The 26,717-nt window shown below is 43.9% G+C and overlaps 1 protein-coding gene across 1 annotated transcript in view; it reads right to left on the reverse strand.

The window, feature by feature from the left end:
* The window catches only part of BCAR3 (BCAR3 adaptor protein, NSP family member), a 294,360-nt gene that overhangs the window by 256,638 nt on the left and 11,005 nt on the right, over positions 1-26,717 (reverse strand). Inside the window, exons 4-5 of the mRNA XM_012439670.2 lie at positions 9,734-9,858; positions 2,043-2,172 (exon numbers count right to left, since the gene is read on the reverse strand). The gene's annotated coding sequence lies outside the window, so the exon portion shown is untranslated. The remainder of the gene's footprint in view (positions 1-2,042; positions 2,173-9,733; positions 9,859-26,717) is intronic.

Below are 26,717 nucleotides of genomic sequence, written 5' to 3' on the forward strand. Positions count from 1 at the left end.
CAGGCGCCAGGCTGGAGTATAGTGGTGGGATCTCAGCTCACTGCAACCTCCGCCTCCTGGGTTCAAGCAATTTTCCTGCCTCAGCCTCCCGAGTAGCTGGGACTATTAGCCACCAAGCCCAGCTAATTTTTGTATTTTTAGTAGAGACGGGGTTTCACCATGTTGGCCAGGTGGTCTTGATCTCTTGACCTCCTGATCCGCCCGTCTCGGCCTAGAATCCCAATTTATTTGATGTATTTTGACCACCATGGCCAATGGCTCATCCAATCTCTTAACGAAGGTAAATTTAAAATAGAATCATTTGGATGATTCCTTAGACTTTCTTCATTCATTCCCAAATATTGTCTGATAACCTTTTCAAATCTTTCAAAGTAGTCCAGCTCGATCTTGTTTGGTTTTTGTTTACATTGCCAGACTTTAGACCAGTCAGTGGTCTTAGGAAATATCAGGGGAATTGCTTAGGCTAAATGGTTTGTCAGTTCTCAAGCTTTTGCTTGGTCTGCAGCTGTTCGTTAAGAAGATAGTTTCTCAGGCCGAGTGTGGTGGCTCATGACTGTAATCCCAGCGACTTGGGAGGCCAATGCAGGAGAATCACCTGAGGCCAAGAGTTAGAGACGAGCCTAGGCAACATAGTAGGACCTCATCGCTACAAAAAAATGTTTAAAATTTTAAAAAGCTAGCCAGGTGTGCATGCCTGGTGTGTGTGCCTGTAGTCCCAGGTACTCAAGAGGCTGAGGTGGGAGGACCATTTGAACCCAGGAGTTCAAGACTGTGGTGATTCATAATCACACCACTGCACTCCAGCCTGGGCAGCAAGTGAGATCTTAACTTTAAAAGAAAAAAAAAGACAACTGTTTAGTGGATCTTTCCAGTCAGCCTTTGACACCATTCCCTTGCTTTTCTTTCAGATACTAACATGTGAACCAACTGACAAAGAGCTAAATGGCCAAGATTCGTAATTTCTTACAGCTAGACTAAACTCCTTAGTAAAACCAATAGTATTCTGGGTGGGATCTGGAAATTTCTTAGTAAGAGCTCTAAGTTCTGCCTTGGTCCAGGAAGTATGAGCCACTGAAGGTTTTCCCTGTGGGTTAGGCTTTTCTTTAACACATGGTGTCAAAACTTCTGTGGGTGGTGGAAGAGGGAGTGGCTAGCAGTTTTGAAAGCAAAGAATAAGAGGGTTCTAGAGGATCAGAAGAATGGTCAGAGGAGGAGGTGAGACAGTGGAAACTTCAGACAATTTCTGCAGTAGAGAAACAGTTTCCAGGATCTTGCGGCTCACCTCTTAAATGGAAGCAATTTGATCATTCCCTTTTTTAGAAGTTTCTAAATACCCCTGGAGATAACTATCCCATTCTTTTTGTAATTTTTGAGCCAGCTTCTTCCAATTGTCCACATAAAGAGACTCTCCCCTTCTCCCTTGTCTGCAACAAACTAATCGTGTTCAGGGTCAAAAATGTGCTGCTTATGAACTTCACTCCTCAGGCTTTTACCCTGGAGTTAATCCTCTCCATCTTGGGAGATGTGCACCTGCTGAAGCAGTGAGGTGCTTCAAACACGAGATGACTGACCTTTATGAGCATCCCCCGGAGGATCTATTGCAATTTAAGTGTTCTTCTGTTGATAGTGAAGCTCTCTGGGCTACTACATGTCATGAGGGATTTCCTGCAATACCTCCACATGATTTTTAGCCACCTATGAGTACCCGAGAATCAGCCTGGAGGAAGACAGTGGCCCATATCTTAAGAGCAATTTTGTCTCAGTTATTCACATATAGAATGTAAAGGGTTGGACCAGACAAAAAGTTTTGAAAACACTCAGCTGATCAAAGAAACTGCCACTCTAACCTGCAGCAATGCTTAGTTGACCTAATTTTTTCCTTTCTTCCTTCCTAGCAATTTAGAATAATAATAACAAGCACAGGAAGAATTTAGCAAACCCAGGATTTACTACTCCTTTTAGTGATTCTGGAAATATCTCAGAATAAAGTGAAATAGATCTCTACCAAAAAAAGAGAGAGGTTCAGATTCCAGGCAACTCACCCTGTATACTCAGTGGTTCCTCCAGAGTCGGTCCAAACACAATGGGTTCATTCTGGTACTAAGTGCTGAGTCCCAGAGAATGAGTCCAGGGTGTCCATGGATTCTGTTAGAATCCTGCCAACTATGCCATCTGTGGACACAAAAGGTTAAAATAACAGGCACTATGGACTTTAAAAAAATCAAAGTTAATTTTACGGTGAGCCAAGTTTAAGGACTATAGATTGGAAACACAAACTCAAGGCACACCGAGAAGGCATCCCCAAATGGGTACAAGAAGCACAGTATTTATATGTTTTGCAACATAGGAAATGAAAAGAGGGAGCAGTGAAGCAAAGATGTCATTCTTATAATATGCTATTGACATGTATAGGGTAAAGGTTTAACGCATATGTAGGCATCTTAGGTTCTGGAGAGGGATGATTGATCCTATCCTGCCTCTGTGCTTAGCATCTGATGATAGGCAAGGTGGCCATAAGTACATGTCAGTGAAATATCCGAAGGCTGGGCATGGGAGCTCATGCCTGTAATCCCAGCACTTTGGGAGGCTGAGGTGGGAGGATGGCTTAAGGCCAGGAGTTTGAGACCAGCCTGGACAACATAGTGAGATCCCATCTCTATTTCAAATATATTTAAAATTCTTTTGTTTTTAATTTTGGCAAACTCCAGCCTCACAGGTGACAGTTCAGCTTTAATTCGTAGGCCTATCTTCTATTACCCATATGCCTAATCTACAACCATTTTGGACCTCTTCTAAAATTCAAATCTTTCTTCTTCTGAGATGGCATTATACATATCTATGATAAAGTTTAATTTACAAACTAGGCACAGTAAGAGATTAACAACAATAACTACAATAAAATAGAACAATTATAACAATATGGCATTATCACTACTCTTGCACTTTCAGGGCAGTATTAAGTAAAATAGGGATTCCTTGAACACAAATACTGTGATACCATGAGGGCCAATCTGATAACCAAGATGGCTATTAAGTGACTGACAGACAGGCAGTGTATGTAGTATGCATGCGCTGGACAAAGAAATTATTCACATCCTGGGCAGGACAGAGTCGGCCAGCATAAGATTTTATCATACTACTCAGAACAGGATGCAATTTAAAACTTGGACACTATTTATTTCTGGAATGTTCCACTTAATATTTTTGGACCAAAGTTGACTGCAGGCAACTGAAACTGCAGAAAGTAAAACCGTGGATAAGGAGGAACCACTGTTTAACAATTTGTTCATCCATTCATCAGTTGATGAACATTTGAGTTGTTTACAGTCTTTAGCCATCATGCATAGAATAAACTTGTTATGAACACTTGTGTACAAGTCTTTGTGTGGAATTATGTTTCATTTATCTTGGTATATACCTGTGACTGGGATTTCTGGACCCTAAAGGTAAATGCATGTTGAATTTATTTTAAAACACAACTGCTTCCATTTTAATGCAATTTTTTTCTCACAATTTATTCTAAATAAAAAGCCATGGATGTGTGTAATGATTTAGCTATCAGGATCTTCATCATAACATTGTTTATACATTTGCTACAATTTAACATACAACCATATTATAGAGTACCATATGGCAATTTAAGTTTAGGAATCCTCTACCTCAGGAATTAAAACAGCATAAGCCTACAACAAAGAAGAACATAGGAATCTGCTTTCAGCAGACAGAGATTTCAGCGAATTTCTTGGAAACAGAAATAGCTGCACGAATATTGGCTAATACAGCCGGGTGGAGTGAGCTGCAGCTAAGAGCTCAAGGTCTCTCCACAGAAGGTGAGAGGTGATCTGAGTCTGGAAACGAAAAGGATCTTAGATAGCAGGAATGGAAAATGGGGCTGAAACCCATTAAAGTTCTATATGTGCAACAGTTGACACCCGTGCTTGCATAGACAGGTGTCAATCACCTCCTCTAGGTAAAACACTGAGAGTGTTTCTCTGAAGAGACTGAATAGACTGCCTGTGGAGTACTAGGGCGGCCAATATGGGATGTGGAAGTCCAGAGTGAAGCCCTCTGCATTCCTGCCTTTCAGGACTCTCAACAAAAAGAATGACTTATTATCAACATTCCCTGACAGTGGACAAGCTCTCCCTATGTTCTTAAGATTTTCTATTCGCCTCCTTATTGCCTCAGTCTTAAACAGAAATGAAAAGCCAAGAGTAAACAGACATGAGAGGAAAGTCTGCAATAGGAAAAAGGAAAAATAAACCAACAGACAAACACAATTTTAGAGGAAACAAAGATAATTCATAGGGGGAAAAAAAGGATTGAACAAATGAACAACGACTTCTAAAAATCTCAGAGAAAACTAAGGAAAATATGTCACAGTGACAAAACAAGAAGAGGATGTTATGAAAAAGAAACAATCAGAGAACAAGAAAGAGCTTTTTGAAATTAAAAATATGGTTTCCAAAATAATGATGAGGTTAAATAATGAAGTTGAAGAAATCTCCCAAGTATAGATTTGAAAAGAAATGTAAAATGTGATTAAAAAAAAAAAAAGACAAAAGGTCTAAAGTGGTGATATAAAGATTTGAGATCTAAAAGACAGGAAGTCCAAAAAGAGAAAAACATTAAAACAAAAGAAAGAGGAAAAACTTTGCTTCTACCAACTCTGAAAGTTTGCTGGAATGATCTAACCATGGACAGATTAATGTAAGAAAAATACATAGAAATTCATTTAATGTGCATAAACATAGAAGCCATACACAAAATATGAGATTCAAAGAGAAGACAGATGGTTAAGGCTTAAATATTCTCTTCATAAGGGAGTGATATATGAACCTGCGAGGCAGACATTATTTTATAAATGATTATCTTTGAAAGCTAGAAGGGACTAACGTGGAAGGCGAGGAGTGAAACTATGCAAGAGCAAAGGTCATCTTATGCAGATAAAGTTTCTTAGGTAATCTCTTGGAACTGCCCTCAGAAGAACAGATGAAAACTCTGTCCGGGTGCGGTAACAACTTTTAGTGGTTAACTTCCCTGGTTATTTGATGAGATTCCTAGGAGGGAGTTTTAAGATAATTACATTTCCTTCAGACTTTTTTTTTTTTTTTTAAGTAAGATAAAGGAATTTCTAGAGAGAGCCCATCCCAGTGCTTCCAGAAAGATCAGAAAGATGGGGCTGGAGGAAGGTCAGAAAGAGACCTTGATTCTGCAGCTTATTTTTTAGGCCTTTAAATTTTCTTTAATTGAAAGCACTCATCATGTCAAAGTATCATATTTTGGGTTATCATTTTCTGAACCTCAACAGAAGTTTTAAAAGAATAGTAGAAGCCTGTGCATGGTGGCTCACACCTGTAATCCCAGCACTTTGGGAGGCCAAGGTGGGCAGATCTGAGCTCAGGAGTTCAAGAACAGCCTTGGCAACATGGCAAAACTCCGTCTCTACAAAAATTAGCTGGCAGGGTAGTGCACACCTGTAGTCCCAACTACTTGAGGGGCTGAGGTGGATGGCTTGAGCCTAGGAGATCAAGGCTACAGTGAGCTGAGATCATGCCACTGCACTCTAGCCTGGGTGACAAGGTGAGACCTTATCTCAAAAGAAAAAAAAAGAGTTGTAGAATTTTCTTTTTTTTTTTTTGAGACAGAGTCTTGCGCTGTCACCCAGGCTGGAGTATAGTGGTATGATCTCAGCTTACTGCAGCCTCCGCCTCCCTGGTTCAAGCGATTCTCCTGCCTCAGCTTCCTAAGTAGCTAGGACTACAGGAGCCTGCCACCATGCCCAGCTAATTTTTGTAATTTTAGTAGAGACGGGGTTTCACCATGTTGGCTGGTCTCAAACTCCTGACCTTGTGATCCACCCATCTCGGCCTCCCAAAGTGCTGGGATTACAGGCATGAGCCACTGTGCCCGGCTAGAATTTTCTAAAATGAAGGACATGTGTCTTTGATTGATACGGCCCGTAGGGGTGGGGGAAAGCCTCCTCTCCATCCATTAAAGGTTCACTGAAAATGAACTGAAAAAAAGACAGATTAATAGGAGAAAAAGACATATAAAATTTATTTAACATCAAAACAAGGATCATTGAGGGGGAAAAATTATTTAACATGCCTAAGCACAGGGAAATCCCATGAGAATGACTACTCAATAACCCCGTGAGGGTTTTATATCCTTCTTCACAGAGGAAGGGGAGATGGAGAATGATGGGTGTGGGAGCAAATGATTTTCAGGGGAAATGAATGAGCACAAACAACAATGGCCTGGGAAAAGTTTCTCTGAGCTCTAGGGGAGGTGGTGGAAGGCTAGGGGTAGAACTCCACTGTGGAGAAAAGTTGTCTTATTATGCAGATTAAGTCAACCAGGTAATCTCTTCTTGCTACTCTCAGAAGAATAAATTAATAGTCTGTGTGGGTGTGGTGATGGCTCCCTGTCTCTTCTCCCCAGTGATTAATCTTTCCTGGTTAGTTGGTGAGCTTCCTAGGGAAGGAGTCTTAAGACAACTGCGCTTCTTTTGGAAAGAAGTTTTCTGGGTCAACTAAGAAAATTCCGGGCCCAGCACTGTGGCTCACACCTTTAATCTCAACACTTTGGAAGCCAGAGGCAGAAGGACTGCTTGACCCCAGGAGTTCCAGGTCAGCCTTGGCAACATGGCAAAACCCTGTCTCTACAAAAAATACAAAAATTAGCCAGGTGTGGTGGTACAGACCTGTAGTCCCAGCTACTTGCAGTCGGGGTGGGGGTCTGAGGTGGGAGGTTTGGGGAGGCAGAGGTTACAGTGAGCTGAGATCACACTGCTGCACTCAGCCTGGGTGACAGAGCAAAACTTCGTCTCAAAAAAAAAAAAAAAGAGAGAAAGAAGAAAAAAGAAAAAATTGCAGACAGAGTCCTTCTCTGCACATTCAGAAAGAGGATCAGAGAGAAAGGGAGGTAGGGACGATCAGAGAGAGATCTTGAGTCGGCTTCATTAGTTCAGCATGTTAAAGGGCCATATTTTTGGGTATTGTTTCCAGAGCCCCAACAGACCCAATGAATGCCCAGAACAAATGAATCAAAAAGACCCACACATAGATACATGATTGAAAACTTTCAGAACACCAAGAATAAAAAGTAGATGCTAACAGATTCCAGCAAAAAAAACAGATTCTGTTTTGAGTAATATAGTGTTTGACTTACAATTTTATACCCAGCCAATTTATTAATTAAGTGAAAAGTTGAATAAAGGCATTTTCAGATATGAAAGCAGAATTCTACCTCCTGTACAGCATTTTCTAGAAAGTTACCTGAGAATACACTTCAGCAAAATGAATGTATAAATTAAGAAAGAGGAAGCTGTTCAGGACTTGAAAAATACGCCTCTGAACACTGAGAGCAATGAAGAGAAACTGCAGTATGGCAACAATGTTACAGACCAAGAGGAAATAAGAGAAGAAAGATATTTTTAGTTTTGTTTTGTCTTTGGAGGGGAACTGGAAAGAACAGAAGTAGAATCAGTTAAAAAAAAAATAGCTTGATTGAAGCATGGAAAATATGATTTGAGGATAAGATAAAGAAAATTGGTGGGTTTAAAAACAAAAGAAAATAAGATAATTTGTTCCAGAAATATTCTATATTGGGTAGAGACACTGGTTCCATAAAGAAATTTAATCCTAGTTCACTACTTTATCTGCTGTGAACTATATTTCCATAGCCAAAATAAGATAAATATTATTTTCTGGTCTTCAACTTGTAGAATTAATATTAGACAAACATAACCAACTCAAAAATGATTTCAAAACAAAGTGTAAAAGTATATAACAGGCTGACAGAGGTTGAGAGGTAGAAAAGAGAGAAGCGGGAGGAAAGGGTTTGGTGCCGAGTGTTCCTTTAACAAAGTGAAGAGTAAAGAGATACTATCTATATTTGATGGAACAGGAAATGAGGGTTTAATTGTGTTCTTTGAAGTTGAGGAGGAGATGGAGAAAGATCTGAGAATAGTGATTTAACTATATTTAGAAGGATGGGTGAGGAGACAGGAGTGGGATAGAAGTAGCTGACTCCTCTATGGCTGTAGAAAGTCAATAGACACTAAAGTTGCTAAATTAATAAATAGCATCTTCTGTTGGAGGTAACCACCAAAGAAACTCAAAACAAAGATGCTTAAAACTTGCTTTGGTGTATCAAGGCTAAGGGGTAGTGTAGTGGGGCAGGTGACTCCTGTTTTTCATGATAAAGTCTTTGGTATTATTTGAACTTAAATCATTAAAGACCTTTATTAGGTCTTTAACTCTCCCAAACATTTCTAAGATAAGCAGTTTATAAGACTGTGTAAAAGCTGATGGCGTGGAGTTAGAGGGATATAAATGAAATTGCTGTTAGAAATTATGTCTGGGTCTTTGGTTAACAGATTATTTCACTTTCTTCTTTACAGTTTATAAATATATGCATCTTCCATAGCAATTATTCTTTTATTGTTACAATTAAAAGAAAAAAAAAACTTTTGACAATTAGCCCTTAAGTTTTCCCTGAACACAGGGAAAGCATCTCCCACGGTGAATACTGAAGGTGGTCATGACTGATGAAATATTCACCTCTTTCCATCCATCTCTCAAAGTCTCAGACAGGAAACTGGCCCACATCAGCATACTCTGATGCCAGGTCAGGAATCCTAGGACACTTTAATGCCTTCAAAAATGTTCATGAAAACCTCACATCCCTGCAGCATCATCCTTCTCCATGCCAAGACCCACTGTCAGCAGCCTTTCACAATCCTGCACAAGTTAGAAGACCCTGTATAGACACCAGGCAAACTAAGCTGTCACCTGTGCCCAGACAGGACTGGTTAGGGAGTTACTCAGCACTGTGTGAATACTGTCCAAAGCTCTCTGGTCATTCAAATAAACTCATTTCTGACTAATGGAATAGAGTGGGCATTTAACTCTAATATACTCCCATTAGGCTAAAGCTATGTAGAACAGAGTAGTACACTGGTGCTAAAATTCATTTATATTCATTTGGTTCACTGATTCATCTTACAGATGAGAAACCAAGACCCAGAGAGGTGAAGTCAGTTGTCCAAGGTCAAAACCCAAATCTGATTCCTGGGTCAGTGTCTTTTGTCTCTACTAGAACTTTTGAAGGGAGATAATTAGGGTGTCTCAGGCTCTTTGGGTTACAGGTAACAGAATCCCAATTTTAAGCCAAAAGAAAAAAATTATCAGAAAAAAGAAAGACTAGAATCCAAGGGCAAGGAAGCACAGCTTGTGAGGGACCAAGGCACAGTCATGAAAGCCGACGCGGACACAGTCAGTTTCTCTCCCTTTGCCTTCTTCTCTGAAGCAGGCTGGCCAATGTGGCTTCCAGATCTACCCTGAAGGCGTGGGACAGCCCTCGGACGTGAGGATGGGTTGTGTTCTATGGTGCAGATACAGGGTCTGGGCCGGCATAAACCTAAGTGGAGAAGGGTGAATGCTGTAGCAGGGAGGAAAGAGTGGGTTGTGAAGAAGTCTGACTGGTATGGAATGCCTTCTGGGCTTTACATGAAGCTGTGTACACTATTAGTATTGTCCTTGCTTTTAAAGACAGAGGATGAGGCTCAAAGCAGTTAAGCACACAGCTGCTAAGTATCAGAGACAGAGATATGTGCAAACACCAGGTCTCTTTCCTCTTAGTTTAAGACTCTTCCTTTTCCTTGATGCTTCTCTATTATGTAAAATAATCCTCCCAGCTTTGGGGCTCTAGAACAAATCCAACCTACCTGCCATTTTCCTTTCTTTGGGAAGAACTGTTGTTAACTGATGCTTCAATGCTTGGAGCCAAAAGTCATCAGCCTGTGAGCTGCTTCCACAGGTAATCCTGGCTCTCTGGGTTCGGAAACCAATGCTGAAAAGAAATGTATACACTACTTATACATGGCTCCAACCACTTCCTGTCATTTGTTCTACATTCTGGAGTGTGCTAGAAACAGCGCGTACTGGCTCCCAAGAGCCAACTGTTACATTTCTAGAATTTTACAAGCTACTTGACATCATGTTGTTAGTTGAAATCAGCCATTATGGGAGAATTTTATAGCTTGGAAATTGACGTTCACTACAAATCAGGGCTCTCCTGACTCCCAGCCTGCTGGTAAGTGATTCCCAGCATATCATTGTCTCCATCTGCCCACTTGCTGCCTAGGAGTTTGACGATGTTCATATGAAAGCTCACACTTAATTTTCAGTAATAAATGTCCTATAAATATATTTAATGGACTGATTTTTTTAAAAAAACATCTTTGAAGACTTGAATGCTTCCTATCAATTTTGGTGGTAACTCAGGGCCAAAAGTCTACCGGAACAAATGGGTTCTTTGTGTGACTCTACTTCCCACTCTGTTAGAATGCTTAAACTCCCTTATTTTCTATGCACACTTGTCATCCCCTTTCTCCAGGCCCTTCCCTCCCAGGAAGCCCACTGCTGGGACCTCCTGTCTAGTTTTGCCACCTCCAGTCTCCCCCTTTCCTATCTGTCCTTCATATCTCTACCAGGTCAATCTTTTGAAAGCCCGGCCTCTGGTCATGTCTCCACCATAGCCTCTGCACCACCTGCCAAATACGGTCCAAACTCCTGACCTGGCACTCAGGCCCCCCAACTGCCTTTCTTCCCATCATTTCCCCAGGGAACCCAAATGATATACTGGATTGGACTGTTTTCTGGGTCTTTGCTTCCCTAGAAGGCCCTCCTCTACCCCATATCCTCTGAAACCCAGTTTAAGTGGCATTTCATTCATGAGGCTGTCTGTCCCTAATCCCTACTGCCCAGCTAGAGGTACCCCATGGTCAACCCTGGACCTCTTTGATTGTGACTGCCACATGTTCTCACAGGTATTACTCCTCCAGGGTGGGCTGGACACAATCATCTGCAACACCACTGCAACTCACAGTGTGGTCCAGACCAACAGCACCAGGTAGTTTTTTAGAAATATAAATTCTCCACTCCATGCCAGGCCTAAACGAATCAGAATTCTGATAATCCTCCAAGTGGTTCTAACACATCATTCCCAACAGCTTTTACTCTATGTCCTTTTTCATGGCTGCTCTCATAGCAGTCTTTTTACTGTTAATATTTCCCCTGTTTTAGATTCCAGCAGTCTTACCTTTTGGAAGGTTTGCCCCAGCAAAGCTGTAGGTGGTGGTTCCACCCTGTACCCCTCCTCCAGATGACCCTCCACTGTATTTCACAGGCCCTGGAATGCTCCCTGTGTCCCCAGCCCCTAGAGCTCCATTCTGCATTCAGCTAAGTCCACTGTTCCTCCTCCACCTATAGGTGTGAATTAGGTGTAAATTATATTCACTCCCTCAAAATGTTTGAGCAAAGGCCTCCTAGGTCAGGTAAATCTACTATCAGGTAAGCTCTGTGTGAAGTTACTCTGGCCAGTCCAGTGCAAAGGTCAAGGGTCCACAGTGGGCTGAAGCCACACTTTACTAAAAAGAGGCCTCTCCTCACCACCTACCACCCACCCCCGACTGAGAAAGCTTTCACTGCCTCAAATTAGGTGTGGCTACCACAAGGCCAAAGCTTTGGAGAACCTAGGACAGTTTTTCCCTTTCTCTCTCTCTCATTCATTTTTAATGTGGATATAATTTAAAAGTTACAGAAAACTTGTAAATATGGTATTAAGGGACTCCCATGTGCCCTGTGCCCAGATTCACCTATTGCTTATATTTTGCTCCATTTCTTTGTGGCCTTATCACTATCTCTCTGTGTTCTTTCTTGACTATTTTAAAGCTAGTTGGAGACATTATACCCTTTTACCCCTTAATATTTCTGAGATCAAAGACATTCTCTTATGTAAACATATTATGATTACAACTTTAGGATACTTAACATTGATACAATACTATTATCTAAACCATAGTCCAAATTCAGATTACATCATTTGTCCCAATAATATCCTTTACATTTCTTTACATTTTTTATCTTTTCTCAGCCGAGGATCCAACCAAAGATCAAACATTTATTGCATTAAGTTGCATTTAATTGTCATGGCCCTCCTTTACCCTGGAACAGTTCTGCCTTTGACTTTTTGGACCTTGGCAATTTTGAGGGGTACCAGCCAGTTGCTTGTTAGACTGCCCTGATTTTGAGTTTATCTGGCATTTCAGGATTAGGTTTAGGTAAGCTTTTTATGACAGGAAAATCACAGAATTGATGTTGCATCCTTTTCAGTGTATCTTGTTAGGGAGCAGGTGGTGACACAGGCCCCAATACCGGTATGTTAGCTTTCATCTCTGTCAAGGCAGTTAAATGGCCTCTTTGTGGAGGCTGTCCTCTGCTGATCATTCTCAACATTGCAGCTGCTATGCCTCCGCTGATGTGATTGACAAGGGACCAGATGCCCTGAGTACAAACCCTGACACTCTACTGGTTGTGTGACCTTAGGCAAGTAATTTAGCCTTATTGAACCTCAATTTCCACATCTGTAGAATGTAGTATCCCTGTCCTGCTTCCCTCATAGGATGGTTGAGGGTGAAGGGATCCCACAGAGATGGTCATGCAGTGTATTCCCAAGCTAAAGTCTACGCTGGCGGCTATGACTTCTGGGTGGGCAAGGCCTGGTGGTCCCTGGAGTGCCGAAGCTGCTCTTCAGGACTCATGTCCACTACCTGCAAAATCTCCAATGGGCTTGGGCTCCACAGCCACCATGGCAGAGCTGCTTCCTTGCCTGAGGCTTCCATGAACAACAGGTTCCTTTGTTGCTATTGTGAAGGAACTCCAGGCAGCCCCCAGGGAGACCGAGGCCTGGCCTTTAGTGTTTCTGCCCTGTGGGCCCATCTGGGGGTCACCACTGGTGTGTGTACCGCTGTTACACTGGCATCCACTGGGGTTACAGCCACACAGCTGCCCCCAGGCTGATAATGCCCCTGAGACTGAACACAGCTCCTGCATGGAAGCCAGCAGAGGAGGTGCATGCACCCCTTGACTCCCACTAACCAGGTGTCAAACAGGTTATCCACGGGGCTTTCACCTCAACTAACCCAAGGATTCTGTCTTAAAAGAAAAAGTGCAACCTCAGAAGCTTAGTGCACCCGCACACATTTCTTCCTCCTTACCTGCCTGCCTTCTTTCTTTTAATAACTATTTATGGAGCACCAGACACTGCAGTAGGGGTATACAGAGAGCACAATATACAACTTGCCCCACTGAGCTACAGTTTATTGGGTAAAGGAACCAAGCTGAGCAACAATTACACAGCATCTGAGATCCCCGGGCAGGCATTCAGGTCCTACCGGGCCTCCTGGCTGCACTTAGCATCTCCCAGGTGGCCCAGAGCCTTCTCATTATCGCTTTATATTTATTCAGTGCTCTCCCAGGACTCCAGCAAGTTGCATTTTGTAGGCCCCAGGGAGAAGCTCAGAGACAGGGAACTATGAGAAATAAGTAGATCAAGGGGGAGAGAAAGAAGAGAAACATTTCTCAGCATAAACATAGTTAGTTGTTTCTTTTCTTACTCAAATTTGCTCTTCAGAACAGAGGTGTCTGCAGTAGTGAACTTGAGTCTTTCTCTGTGGGGTCTTTATATTTGGGGATCTTGGGATTCCTGGGGATTGATAACTCAACAAATGGAATTAGGAGCATGTTCAGAGGAAAGAGTCTCACACATAGCAGGTGATCAGTAAATACTGAATATGAAATGAACCTCACTTGGTAAAGCTGGAGCTGCAGATTAGGCTGTGAGGAGTGGGCTTCACAAACTGGGGAAGCAGCCCTCCCCAGGAGAATGGGAGGGAAGCCACTTTTCATTCATGTGTGAGATACCATTGCCTGATTCATTCTGCCACACAGGCTTCTTCTGAAGGGAAAATGAAATACAACATGGGAAAGGGCCATGTAACATTTGTACAGAGATGTACTAGACACCAGCAGACATAGGAGAACATGTTTGAGCCAAAAGATATAATGAGGAGTTCTAATGTAATTTTACAGTGGTTTATTAGGTAGCAACCACACTTGTCTACACTGATTAGGAGGTTAGAAGAGTGCTGCCATGGGTGCTGGGTTTACAGGATCTGATTTACACCTTCCCTGATCCCTCAGCCATGTGTACAGTACACTCTGCATACAAAGGATGCTGGGGAAGAATGGGAGTGGAACATTCACAAACACATTATTACTACTCAAAGAACAAGAGGTGCATATGCAGACCATCCGGCTATGCAAAAGGCCAACTGCTAGTTGGAAAATTATACTAGAAAATTCCAAGAGAGTGAGGACTATGTTGTCTTGTTCACCATTGTATACCCAGAATCTAGTGCTATACCAGGCACACAGTAGGCATATAATATAAATTAGCTGCACTGGAAGCCCACCTATGACTAGTTTATTTTATCACTGTAGGATAATTTTGCTCAGGAATTCATAGGAGAATACAGTTTTATGTTTTCTCATGACCATATACCCCAAACAATATTCTGAAATTATACTGCAATTTCTAGCTTTTCTTTCATTGGTGAGTAATTCATAGAAACCTTTAGAAATTAAAACTCTGGGCCAGGCATGGTGGCTCACGCTTGTAATCCCAGCACTTTGGGAGGCCAAGGCAGGCAGATCATGAGATTCAGTTTGAGACCAGCCTGGCCAAAACAGGGAAACCCCGTCTCAACCAAAAATACAAAAATTACCTGGGCATGGTGGCAGGCGCCTGTAATCCCAGCTACTTGTGAGGCTGAGACAGGAGAATCACTTGAACCCAGGAAGCGGAGGTTGCAGTGAGCTGAGATCATGCCTCTGTACTCCAGCCTGGGTGACAGAGCTAGACTCTGTCTCAAAAAAAGAAATTAAAACTGTTTAAACAAGCAACAGATGGTAATACTGAAGGCATTTAAGCTACTGCTCACTGAGTTCTTGACTGACAATGTCAAAACAACCACCATGGCTAGAAACAGGATATTCAGGAATGCAACAAAAATGAAGATAGAACCAAACAAAACCCCCCAAACTAAAACTATCTTAGCAATACTTATAAAAGCAGGTGCTAACTTGTATTTTGCTGAAGTCCTGAAACTGCCTTCAGGGGCAAGCAAGCAATCAGTACATTAAAAAAACAAAAAACAAAACAAAACAAAGTTATAATAATAGAACTAGCTTCTCTGTCCTGAGCTTGGAAGGGCAATACCTTCCTGGATGGCTCCACAATATCTGCTTCTCAGCCATCTGTTTCCCTGGTCCCCTCACATCCTGTTCAACCAGCACTGTTCTGGTAACAGCTTCTGCTTTATGTTATCTTTTCAGCTTCCTGTCGTGTTTCTGCAGGAGTTTGATTTAGCCTTGTATGTGAGCAGGCACTTGCGTGTATGAGGGAAGGAATGGGTCACTGGGCATCAAAGCAGGGGCTGTGGGGGTTGCCCGCAGAACAGGGGTAGCAGGCATCATGGTCTGGCATTGCTTTCTGGTTCTCGGGGCTGCGAACCCAGCATTTCCAGTGGGTCACTTCCATGGTTTTTAAAAGCTACCATTTACAGAGCACTGTGCTAAGTATTTTACATGTTATCATATTATCTCATTGCATTAACCTCACAGATACGCCATGAGACAATTTTTTCTTTCTCTCTCATTTACAGATGAGGAAATGAGTCTCTGAAAGTTGAGTGTCATGGCCTTTCATATGGTTCAGAAGTGGCAGAGGTGGAACTGGAAGTCAGGCTGGGCTCTATAGCCCGTGACCTTAGCCATTTGGTTTTCTGGCCCTCCCCGTGGTCTTCCATGTCATCTCTGGCAGCATTTCCAATTTTACTCCTATTCTTCTTCCTGATCAGTCTCTGAGTTGCTTCCCAGCTCAAGGTGACATCCACGCACAAACTACATACGACATTCTCCATCCTGGCTTTGACTGGTTGCAGCTGACTGGCTCTGTTTACCCCCCACGTCCCTGCCCAGCACCTTTGCAGTACTTTGCCTCACAGCAGTTTTTGCCAAGGAGCTCTCTTCCTCCCTGCTTTCCCATCCTCCCAGTTCACCTTCCCCTAGACCTCTTCAGCCCTCCTGGCTCTGCCAGTCCCAAGGAAGCTCTGCTCCCCGCCGCCCCACACCACACAAAACTTCCCAGCCTACCCAGGCTTCGTTGAGTACTCTCTACTTAGGGGTGAAGCACTGGTTCCCAGGGCCCCTGGTTTGGTTGTTAACCACATGCCACTTTACAGCACCCTTAATACTGCTGACTTTGCTATTTAATTTTTCATATGCTAGTGCTTTCCACAGTTATAAGCTCCTTGAGTGCCAAGTGTCTCTTTTTGTACTTTGTGGTAGTTTTCTTATCACAAAGTACAGTGCTCTTTCTTATCACAAAGATCAGTGCTTTATACACACGAAGACTTCAGAAATATCTGTGGATTTCTGTGTGACTATATTCATTAGAGGCTGATATCAGCACCATTAGCCAGGATCAGACTAAAGCACAAGTGTCACAGAGCTGACGTTAATCTTCGGTGCCTACCGCCTCCTTCTCGGGGCCTTCCTCTGCTTCCCACAAGCTAAATACCTTGTTCTGTGCCTACTACACAATTCTCTTGACTCAGTGCTGTGCACCTGGGCTGCCTGCAGTTGTGGTTGTGGGTGTCTCTAGAGCGGGAGTGTCTGGGTTTGGATCACAGTTCTGCCTCTTCCTAGCTGTAATCTGAGCAAGCTGCTTAACCACTCAGCGTCTGTTTCCTCACGTGTAAAATGGGAGGTAACAGTACTTTCCATCATTAATCAAGTATTTACTGAGGACCAGCCATTTGTTTTATTATATGTCGGGCATTATTCTAAGGGCTGGGTATAAAACAAATTCTCACCATCAGGGAGCTTACTTTCTAGTGGAAGGACACAGACACACAGACAGGTAATGAAGTAAACACACAGTGTGTCAGAGAGTGGTGAGTGCTATGGAGGAGAGTAAGTGGGTAGGTGAGGAATGGTTTTAAATAGCAGGCTAAGGAGGCACTGGAATACAGCCCTGTGGGTCAGTAATGATTAAATGAGCAAATGAGTGTAAGCACCTAAAACAGTGCTTGGTACATTGTAAGTGCTGAAGAATTGTTAGATATTAGGTATCAGTAATGTATGTATGATATTTTTGTAAGTAGAAAAGTACCAATTAAATGTTTGTTATAATAATGTTGAGATAGAAAGGCACCAATCCACATGTTATTATAATTATATTCTCTGTGGGTTGCCCATTTTAAAGTGATTTTGCTAACCAATTCATACGTTGTGAGCACCTTCCCTGGCCACTCCTCCCACCGGTTACCAAGCCCACTTGCTTTTGCTTTTAACTGTCAAAATATACGAGCCTTAGCGAAAGATACAAAGGTAGGTTGCTTCCTACTCTTAGCTCTTTTCTGGATCTTTTATTTTTATTTTTCGAGGAATAAACTTGAAAGTGGATTAAAATTCTAATCCTAAAATGTGACCTGTGTTAAATATTGGGACTTTGCAACTTACAGAGAAAATTCAGGCAGATGCTGCTGGGTGCAAGTATCTTTTCACCTACCACAAACACTATAAAACTTTGCCAGATGTATTTATCTATTTCCAGTTTGTTTGTTTATTTGTTTATTTTTCTTTCCAACTTTTATTTTAGGTTCGGGGTACAAGTACATATTTATTACGTGGGTAAATTGTGTGTCGTGGGGTTTGGTGTACCGATTATTTAATCACCCAGCTAATGGGCATCATACCTGATAGTTTTCTGGTCCTCTCCCTCCTCCTAACCTCCACCCTCAAGTAGGTCTCAGGAACAACAGAGTAGGTCTGTTGTTCCCTTCTTTGTGTCCACGTGTACTCTAAAGTTTAGCCTCCATTTATAAGTGAGAACCCTCAGTATGTCTGTTGTTCCCTTCTTTGTGTCCATGTGTACTCAAAGTTTAGCTTCCATTTATAAGTGAGAACATGTGGTATTTGGTTTTCTGTTCCTGCGTTAATTTGCTTAGGAGCCAGATTTATTTAAGAGTAAACTCCAAACCCAGAACACATTGACACAAACACAGTTGAAGATGTTACTCAAGTATTAAGGATCCATCAGGACCTCAATTTCTGCACAAATTGGTAAGAATACCAAAAGAAAAACTACTTTTCAATGCTCTTAACACTTCTGACAGCAAAACGTGTAGGTTTTCCAAACTGAGTACTTCTTCAGTTCTCTGCAGACACCAACCAGGGATCTTACCATTTAACTCAATTTTGATACTAACTACCTGGAATTAGCACAAGCCCCACAAGTTAAGGGATGAGCCCCATAAAACTGACCTCCTTTTCAGATGCCAATCACAAGTCTCAAGTCTCCTGTATTCCTGACTGACCAGCTATAAATTGGGGGTTCCCAAAATCCCCTCCTCAGGTTCAAAAATTTGCTATAATGCTTCTCATAACTGAGTGAAATACTTTGCTTACTCTGGTAAGTTTATTATGGAGAATACAACCCTAGGAGCAGCCGAATAAAACAGATGCATAAGGCAAGGTATGTGGGAGGAGGCATGACACTTCCATGTTCTCTCTGGGCATTTGCCTTCCTGGCACGTGGATGTGTTCACCAACCTGGAAGCTCTCTGAATCACATTGTTTAGGGTTTTTATGGAGGTTCCATTACACTGGCATGACTGATTAAATCAGGGGCCACTGGTGATTGAACTCAATCTCCAACTCCCCTCTTCCCAGAGGTCAGAGGATGAGGCTGATAGTTCCAACCCTCTAATTGTATGCTTGGTTCCTCTGGTAAGCTGACTTCACCCTGAAGCTGTCTAGCTCCTCCACCCCCACCCAGCCTAGAGTCAACTCATTAGCATACAAGTTAACATCTTATTTCTCCAGAAATTCCAGGGGTGTTAGAAGCTCTTACATCAGGAACTAGGGACCAAGACCAAATGTTATAAAAAAAGATGCTCCTGTCACTCCTATCACTCTGGAAATTACAAGAGTTTTAGGAGTTCTGTGCTAGGAACTGGGGCAGAGGCCAAATGCATATTTTGTATTATGTCACAAGTACATATGAGCCTTACTAGACCTTCAAATCTTCATTTGCCTCTTGAAGGTCTTTCTCCAACACTGAGGGGTCTGGAGTGGGTAAATCGGCTGTCTTCCCTTGAGACTCCCTCAGGGACCCTTCTAACCCAGATTCCATTTAAGTTCAGAGATTAGAGGGCGGGAATATCCTGCAGAGGCCAGGAGCAGAACCTCCTCTGATCTCACTAAGGAGATGACCGATAAGGGAAGGGCCTAGAGAGAGCTCTGTGAATCTGTGGGTGGATGCCTTCAATTTCTCTTTAGAGATAGCCCTTGGATGCAGACGGAGGTCAGAGGTGTTGGTAAAGAAACCCTTCAAAAATGTCTGCGGTACACACCATGCTGTTTGCCCACACTAAATACCACAGCTCCAAAGACTACAGGGGCCTGTCTTTCAGTATGCAGTTACTGGGTGGTGAAATGTTAGGGCCATTTGAAAAGTGAGCAAATGTCTTGGAATCACATTCTGGAGGATGCTCTATTTGTATGTGTGTCTACAGATGCCCCTCCATGAGGGTGCTAATAACAATATCTACCACCAAATAAAAATAATTAGCATTTACTGAGCACTATGCATGTATGCATGTACTTAGCACAATACTCCTTGTGTTGTGCTAAGCACTTAGCATACCTTATAATCCTCACAAAAACCTAATGAGGTAGGTACTATTATTAGACCATTTTTACCATCATTATGCCCATTTCACAGAAGAAGAATCAATTAGATTGTTCAGAGAGTTAAATATCTTGCCTGAAGTGACCCAGCCTGTAAGCATGAGAGCTGGAGTATGTGCTTTCTGTACCTTATATTTAACCACTGTACCAGTCTGCAATAACCAAGCCACTTGCAAAGGAGCACCTTCTAATTCCACCTGGAGGCGGGGGCCAAGCAAGGTTTAGGAAGCTGGGATGTACTTGGGGAGAGTATTAGAATAGCAAGGGTGCCTGAAAGAACAAGGCAGCAAGGGCCAGAACACAGTGTGGTCAAAGGCATTGAAGCATTAGAGAACAGAGAAGGTTCAGATGGATTGCAATACTGTGTGTGTGTGTGTGTGTGTGTGTGTGTGTGTGTGTGTGTGTGTGTGTGTGTGTGTGTCTTTGAGACACTCTTGCTCTATTACCCAGGATGGAGTGCAGTGGCATGATCTTGGCTCACTGCAACCTCCACCTCCTGGGTTCAAGCGATTCTCTTGCCTCAGATTCCCAAGTAGCTGAGATTACAGGTGCATGCCACTTTGCCTGGCTAATTTTTTTTTTTTTGAGACAGAGTTTTCCTCTTGTTGCCCAAGCTGGTCTCAAATTCCTGAGCTCAAAGTAATCTGCCTGCCCTGGCCTCTAAAGGGCTGGGATTACAGGTGTGAGCCACTGTGCCCAGCCAGCAATACTTTGGATATGGTTGGAGAAAGGCACCTGAGTACTATTGAAAAGATGAGGCTAGAGGAGCAGGCAGGGACCTGAACATGAAGGGCCTTTGATATCTTGCTACAGAGTTTGATTTTTTCCTGAAAGTGAGACAAAGTTATCTGTAACACACACCTGTGGTTGCCTACCCATCAACTCATCACCACTCACCCTTGACTCATTGACTAACAGAGCTCCCTTTTTAGATCAGGAAATCTACTCCACCCATGGCACTGTGCTTCTCAGAGGCAACCATGGAAATCCAGTTCCCTTGCCAGTGATTTAGGAAGAGGCATCACTCAAGTCCAGCCCATGAGTCATGAAGGCAATCTGCTGGGGCCCTGGAAAAGGTCCCCTCCCTGCTGTAGATGCACAGAGAGAAGTGTCTTTCCTCCTGCTGAGTGCTGTGGTATCTGGATGCAGTAGCCATCATGCCACTCTGAAGGGGTGAAGCCTGGGAATGACAGAGCTGAAAGAGGGGAAGGACTTCGGCTCCTAGTAGTCAATCACTGAATTAACCTACCAGCAGCCACCTTCCCCAGGTTACTTGCTGGGTGAGGTGCTAAGTGTCTTTATGACTGTGCCAGCTGAGTCAGGGTTTTCTACTTCTTGGGAGTCAAAAGCATCCCAACCAATTTACAGTCTAAACCATTAAAGCAGGAAGTCCCATGGCGACATTAGCATGTTACAGAATTCCTCCAGGGGTGTAGGAAGGTGAATTAGGAGAAGCTGGTGGAAGGAATACAGTTAGGAGGCAGTGGTCTCTTCTTCTGGAGCTATCTGCCCTCTGATATCTTCCTTTTCCCTCCCACGCCTGAAGGGATTATTGACTATTTTGGAAATGGTGAGAGGAATAATGTATAAAAATGTTGTGCAAGTCAAGAAGATGTTGACAGGCAAAGTACTGACTGTGCTTCTGCTCTGCTGTTGCTGTAAGAGAAGACAGTCTTGGCAGCCTTGACCTGGTTGGGAAGTGAAGACAAACAAACAAGGAGCTTGTTTAACATACACAGAAAAGTGTCTCATTGTTTACTTGTCTGTCACCCCTCACTAGAAGGTAACCTAGAATATAAACTAGAATCCAGGAGATCATGGAGTTTGTCTTGTTTGCGGTATTCCTAGTAGACGTTCAACTAATGTTTGTTGAATGAACAAATGAACTCTCAGTCACTACCCCAGTCTGGCCAATGTGGCCTGGCCAACTTTACCATGTCCTCTCTACATCTTGCCTAAATTTAGTGCCTCCTTCACTACCACTGTGAACTGTTCCCACAGCACCATTTAGGACTCCTAAAGAACAAAACAGTATGGATACCAGCAGCTTCTGTCCACATTTTCCCTCAGATTCTCCAGTGCTGCTGCTGACCTCTCTAAAGCACTGCTGGCATTGAACATGCAAGTCAGGGGCCAGGAGCAGCTCATCCATCCATGGCTGGTAGGTAGGTGGAGGCTGACTCCTTCAGCTAAAAAGGCCCGTTGTTTCTTCTCCCTCTGGAGAGGGCTGGGTTTGGCTCCTCCAACATGGAGGCTACAGGCCTCCAATGACAACTCTCAGTGCTGGGGAAAACACTGCTCAGGGTCCAGAAGCTCTCCTTGCATCCCTGGCCTTACCCCCACCACCTCTCTCCCTTTGTTCTTCAGCCTCCTCCTGGAAAAGACCCTCGTCCTTTCTTAGTGGCCCTCTCTTCCTCCTACTGTTTCCTGGCTTAATTCCTCCCAGGCTTCCTGTCACACTAACCTCTTTGTCTCCTCTCCCCCTTCCTCAGATGACATTTTTTTCATGCCTTCTGCAAGCCCAAAGCTACCCACAGGGCTGTTCTTCTTCCTCATTTCTTCTGTCTCATCACAAAATGCACTTAATTTGAATTTAACCAAGTTTCCATCCGGGCCCTCTGTTCTGTGTGGCCAGGTGGCCAGGGGGGACCATCCCTCTCCATGGGATAACTAAGCTATCCCAAGAAAGATTCTGTGAAAGAGGCAGCTTTGTTGGGCGTGGCTGCCAGCCACCCACCTGGGTGCACGAGGGCATACAGAGACCTCCTCAGTGGGTTTAGTCAGCTCTAGAATGGATTCTCTGGGTGATGTATAGGACATTACCTCCACATCCAAGGTCAAGTTCTGGAAGCAGTAACACAAAGCCTGACACCGTAATTCAAGATACAATATTGGAGTGCTACGCCTATGACCCCCACTCAACCTCAGGGTTCCAGTCTCATTTCCAGGGCTGCCAGCTCTGAGTTTGGACATGGTTGGAGAAAGGCACTGAATACTGCTGAAAAGATGAGGCTGGAGGAGCAGGCAGGGACCCGAACATGAAGGGCCTTTGATGTCTTGCTAGAGTCTGCACTCACCAGGGGCAGCCTGGCCTTGAGATCCCATGCTACCCACCCTACTTTCCTTTTAGAAGCTGTACAACAGCAGCCTCCCTTGGCATATTCTCCCGCCTACCTACAGGGAGGTTTTGCAGGCACGAGCTTCTCTCTGATCAAGAAAAGCAACCTAAACAGTTAAAAGTTAAGGTCTCTTCAGAGCGGAGAGCAGAGGTCACCCCAGCAGGAGACAGTACCATTTCTTTTATGGAAAGGAAACAGGTCATTCTCCCTGCTTTTCTGCACTCTCTGCCTGCCCCTTGCCGTGGGGATTCCAGGTGCCCCTTTTCTCTACCTTGAGCTCAGCCTTCCATCCTCCTTCCCCAGAGCCAAACCTCTGGGGTCAGCACCCGTAGGTGGGGCACTTGTCAACCAGCCCCCAGGCCATGCGAGCAGAGGAGAGGGCATCATTAAAGGGTACCCATCAGGAGAGAGGCTTGCTCTTTGACCCATATCTGTTCTGGGTAACTCCGCTAACCTGGCCCCTCTAAATCTGTGCCTACTTTGGGATCCACCAAGATTCTGTTTCTGCCCTAATTTTTCCACATGCCAGCTCTCATCTTCTTCCCTGACCACAGTTCCAGCCCAGTGGAAGCATTTCTGACTTGGAGCTGGATTCATCTTTCAAAGCAGATAGTGAGAAGAAAATTCTCTCTCTAACTCTTGATGCACAGAAGGAGCTCTGCAAATGTGAGCTGAATTTGGTGAAGAATGAGAGAAGGGATGACAAGCAGCAAGGGAAAGAGAAGAGAGGGAAGGAAGAATTCCGTTCTTTAGAGTGCCCTGCCACGATAACGACTCCAGAGTCAGGGATTCTGCAAGTTCTTATGAAAGGAGGAGGGCGTGTCTGGGAGCTCACAGCTTCTCCTGGCAGCCTCTGATGTTCCACACCTGCCTCATGAACTTCTCTCCAGACCCTGGAAATACCAGGCCCACAACCTCCTGTCTTTATTCATGCTGCCTCTTCTGCCTGAGCTGCACTTTCCTCTCCTCTTCACTTTACTCATTCCTTCTCCTTCTTCAAGATCAGGTACAAATTTCTTCTGAGACCTTGCCACCCATCCCTTCTCTATCACAGCTGCTGGTGTCCCTTTCTATAGGTCTGTCTACCAGTCTTTGTCCCCACTCCTTCTGTGATTTTGACAGGATATATTATCTCTGTCTATTTGTCTCTCCCTTTCACAGATTATTCATCCACATATTCATGCATACTTCATTTATTGAGGGTCTACTGTGTGCCAGGAAGTGATCCAGCAGTGATTGAGAGAGACCCGGCTCCTCATGCTGCCAGGTAGTTTACAGTCCAGTGAGGGAGAAGACTTAAAAAGGAGTAACCAGACGGAGACTGTTTTGAGAAGGAAAGTTAGGGTGCTAAGGGAATATATAACAGGAGTTGGGGGCAGAACAGATGGGGTGTGTGTGTGTGTGCACATGTGTGCGTGCAGGTGTGTGTTTGTGTGCGTGCGCGCATGCATATGTGTACCTGGGGTACCTGAACAGGGGTTCCTGTTCAGGCTGAGCATGTGCATGTGCAAAACCTCCCCAGGGAAAAGGACAATACAACAGGGAGGAATCATCAGTGGAGGGAAATAAAGCTGGAGACTTAGGTAGGAAGAGATTGTGGAATACCAGGAAGGCCACAGTGAGTGCCAGCTCCAGAAAGGAAGGGACTGTGACCTATTTGGTTTGTATTATGGAGCCCCTCAGATTGCCATGGCCATACAGTTACCTGAGAGGTGTTTACTGAACAAATAGAGAAATGAAAACACTTTAGAGAAACAGAATTGAAATAGAACATGGTGTCTAACAAGTGAAACAAAAGCACCTCTCCAGGCCGGCTGTGCCATCATGAAGGCCATTTCAACCTTTAGCTGGGATGCCAAAAAGCACTGCATCCATCTGGCTGGCACAAGGACAAGTTTGTAATGAGGCACATATGGCATGATTTGAGTTGGTCAAATTTAGCAAAACAGGATTGTCATTTATCCAAAGCAGCCCTATCTGGAGCCAGTGGGGAAAATCTAAGTGACATCTGCCTGAATGGGAGTTTACACGGCAGGGGAGTTTAGCAGACTGAGATCCAGCCAGGGGCTGTCCTGATGCCACACATGAGAGGTGCTGTCTCAGCCACTTCCTTCAGTCTTATGGATCACGGAGGACCAAAGCATTTTGGAACTGGGCAGGACCCTAGGGATCCTCCCTTGGTCAGCCCCTAATTTTACAAATGAGGACACTGAGTCCAGAGAGGCTGAGTTACTTACCCTAAGTTAAGGACAAGACCAGGCCAGGTTTCTAGGTCTCCTGATTCTATATCCAGCCCTCCTGTAAATACATCTAAAAGGAAAGAGGGAGGGAAAGAGAGAAGAAGAGAAGGGAGGAGGGAAAGGAGGAGAGAAAGAAGGAAAAGGAAGGGAAGGAGAAAGTACAGGGGGCAGGGAGAGAAGTGATGGATAGTGTTGGGGCTCAGAAACTAATACCCCAAAGTAAGATGTACAGAAGGAGCTCAGCAAACGTGAGCTGAATTTGGTGAAGAGTGAGAGAATTGGCATGCTGAGTACCGCAAACTAAAAGAGATTGGAAGGCCTCAGAAGCCGCCCCCAAAGCAAGTTCTCTCTGACCTTCTCCTGCCCTCTTGTCTCTTGCCCCTCATTCTCCCCAGTCATAGAAATCACAATTCCTGGCGGGGCATAGTGGTTCATGCCTGTAATCCCAGTGCTTTGGGAGGCAGAGGCAGGAGGATTGTTTGAGCCCAGGAGATCGAGGCTGCAGTGAGCTATTACTGCACCACTGCACACCAACCTGGGCTACAAAGCAAGAGCCTGTCTCTACAAACAATACAAAAATTTAGCTGGGCATAGTAGCATGTGCCTGTCATACCAATGACTTAGGAGGCTGAGGCAGGAGGATCACTCACTTGAGCCTAGGAGTTCAAGGTTACTGGGCTGTGATTGCAACCACTGCCCTCCAGCCTGGGCGACAGAGTAAGACGCTGTCTCTTAAAAAAAAAAATCATAATTCCTCTTCCCCAAGGCAAGTCATAGAAACTAGAATCGCTTTCTTCCAAATTAAACCATAAAACCTAGAAATATTGCTTCCTCTGCCTTTCTGTGCAGAAGCTAGCCATAAATTAATTCCCTGACCTACCTTGTCTGACTGCAGGTTATCCTTGTTCCAGAAGGGTTCTGCCCTCTGCCTGGGAGGAAGGAATGCTTCACAGAAGAATCTGAACAGACAGGCCTCAATGGGTTCCTGCCCCTCGAGTTTATTACCATTGGATCATATTCTTTCTGTGCAATCACATTTCTATACAGCTGATCACCTTCATCAAATCTATGCATAAAAATGGACAGTTTTCCCTGTGTCTGTGTATTCATTTTTCAAGTCTCCTGCATCATGAAAACTTTTTTTTTTTTGAGACAGGGTCTTGCTCTGTCACCCAGGCTGAGAGCACAATAATACGATCTCGGCTCACTGCAACCTCTGCCTTCTGGGTTCAAGCAATCCTTGTGTCTCAGCCTCCCAAGTAGCTGGGACTATAGGCACATGCCACCACACCTGGCTAATTTTTGTATTTTTAATAGAGATGGGGTCTCACCATGTTGCCCAGGCTGGTCTTGAATTCCTGGGCTCAAGTCATCTGCCCACCTTTGAACTGTTGTCTGGGGAATGTACCCTGGCTTTTGGTCTCAGTTGAGAAAGAATTCGGGATATGGACACACATGAGGAGTGGGTTTAGGAGTGGAAAGTTTAATGGGAAAAGAAGAGAGAGAAAAAGTTTCCTCATGCTGAGAAAGCAGGTCATTCAAAAGAGGGTCTCAGGTGCAGTGGAAAGCAATTAGTTTTGTACAGAGGCTTGAGGAGGTGGTGACTGATTTACATAGGGCTCAGGGGATTGGGTTGACCAGGTGTGCCACTCACATAGCCCGTGAAAAGACTGTCCCTCCCACCCTAGTCT

The sequence above is a fragment of the Aotus nancymaae genome, unplaced genomic scaffold (assembly GCF_030222135.1).
Source record: "Aotus nancymaae isolate 86718 unplaced genomic scaffold, 86718_ANA_hifiasm-v0.15.2.pri h1tg000122l, whole genome shotgun sequence".
In the NCBI taxonomy this organism is placed as follows: Eukaryota; Metazoa; Chordata; class Mammalia; order Primates; family Aotidae; genus Aotus; species Aotus nancymaae.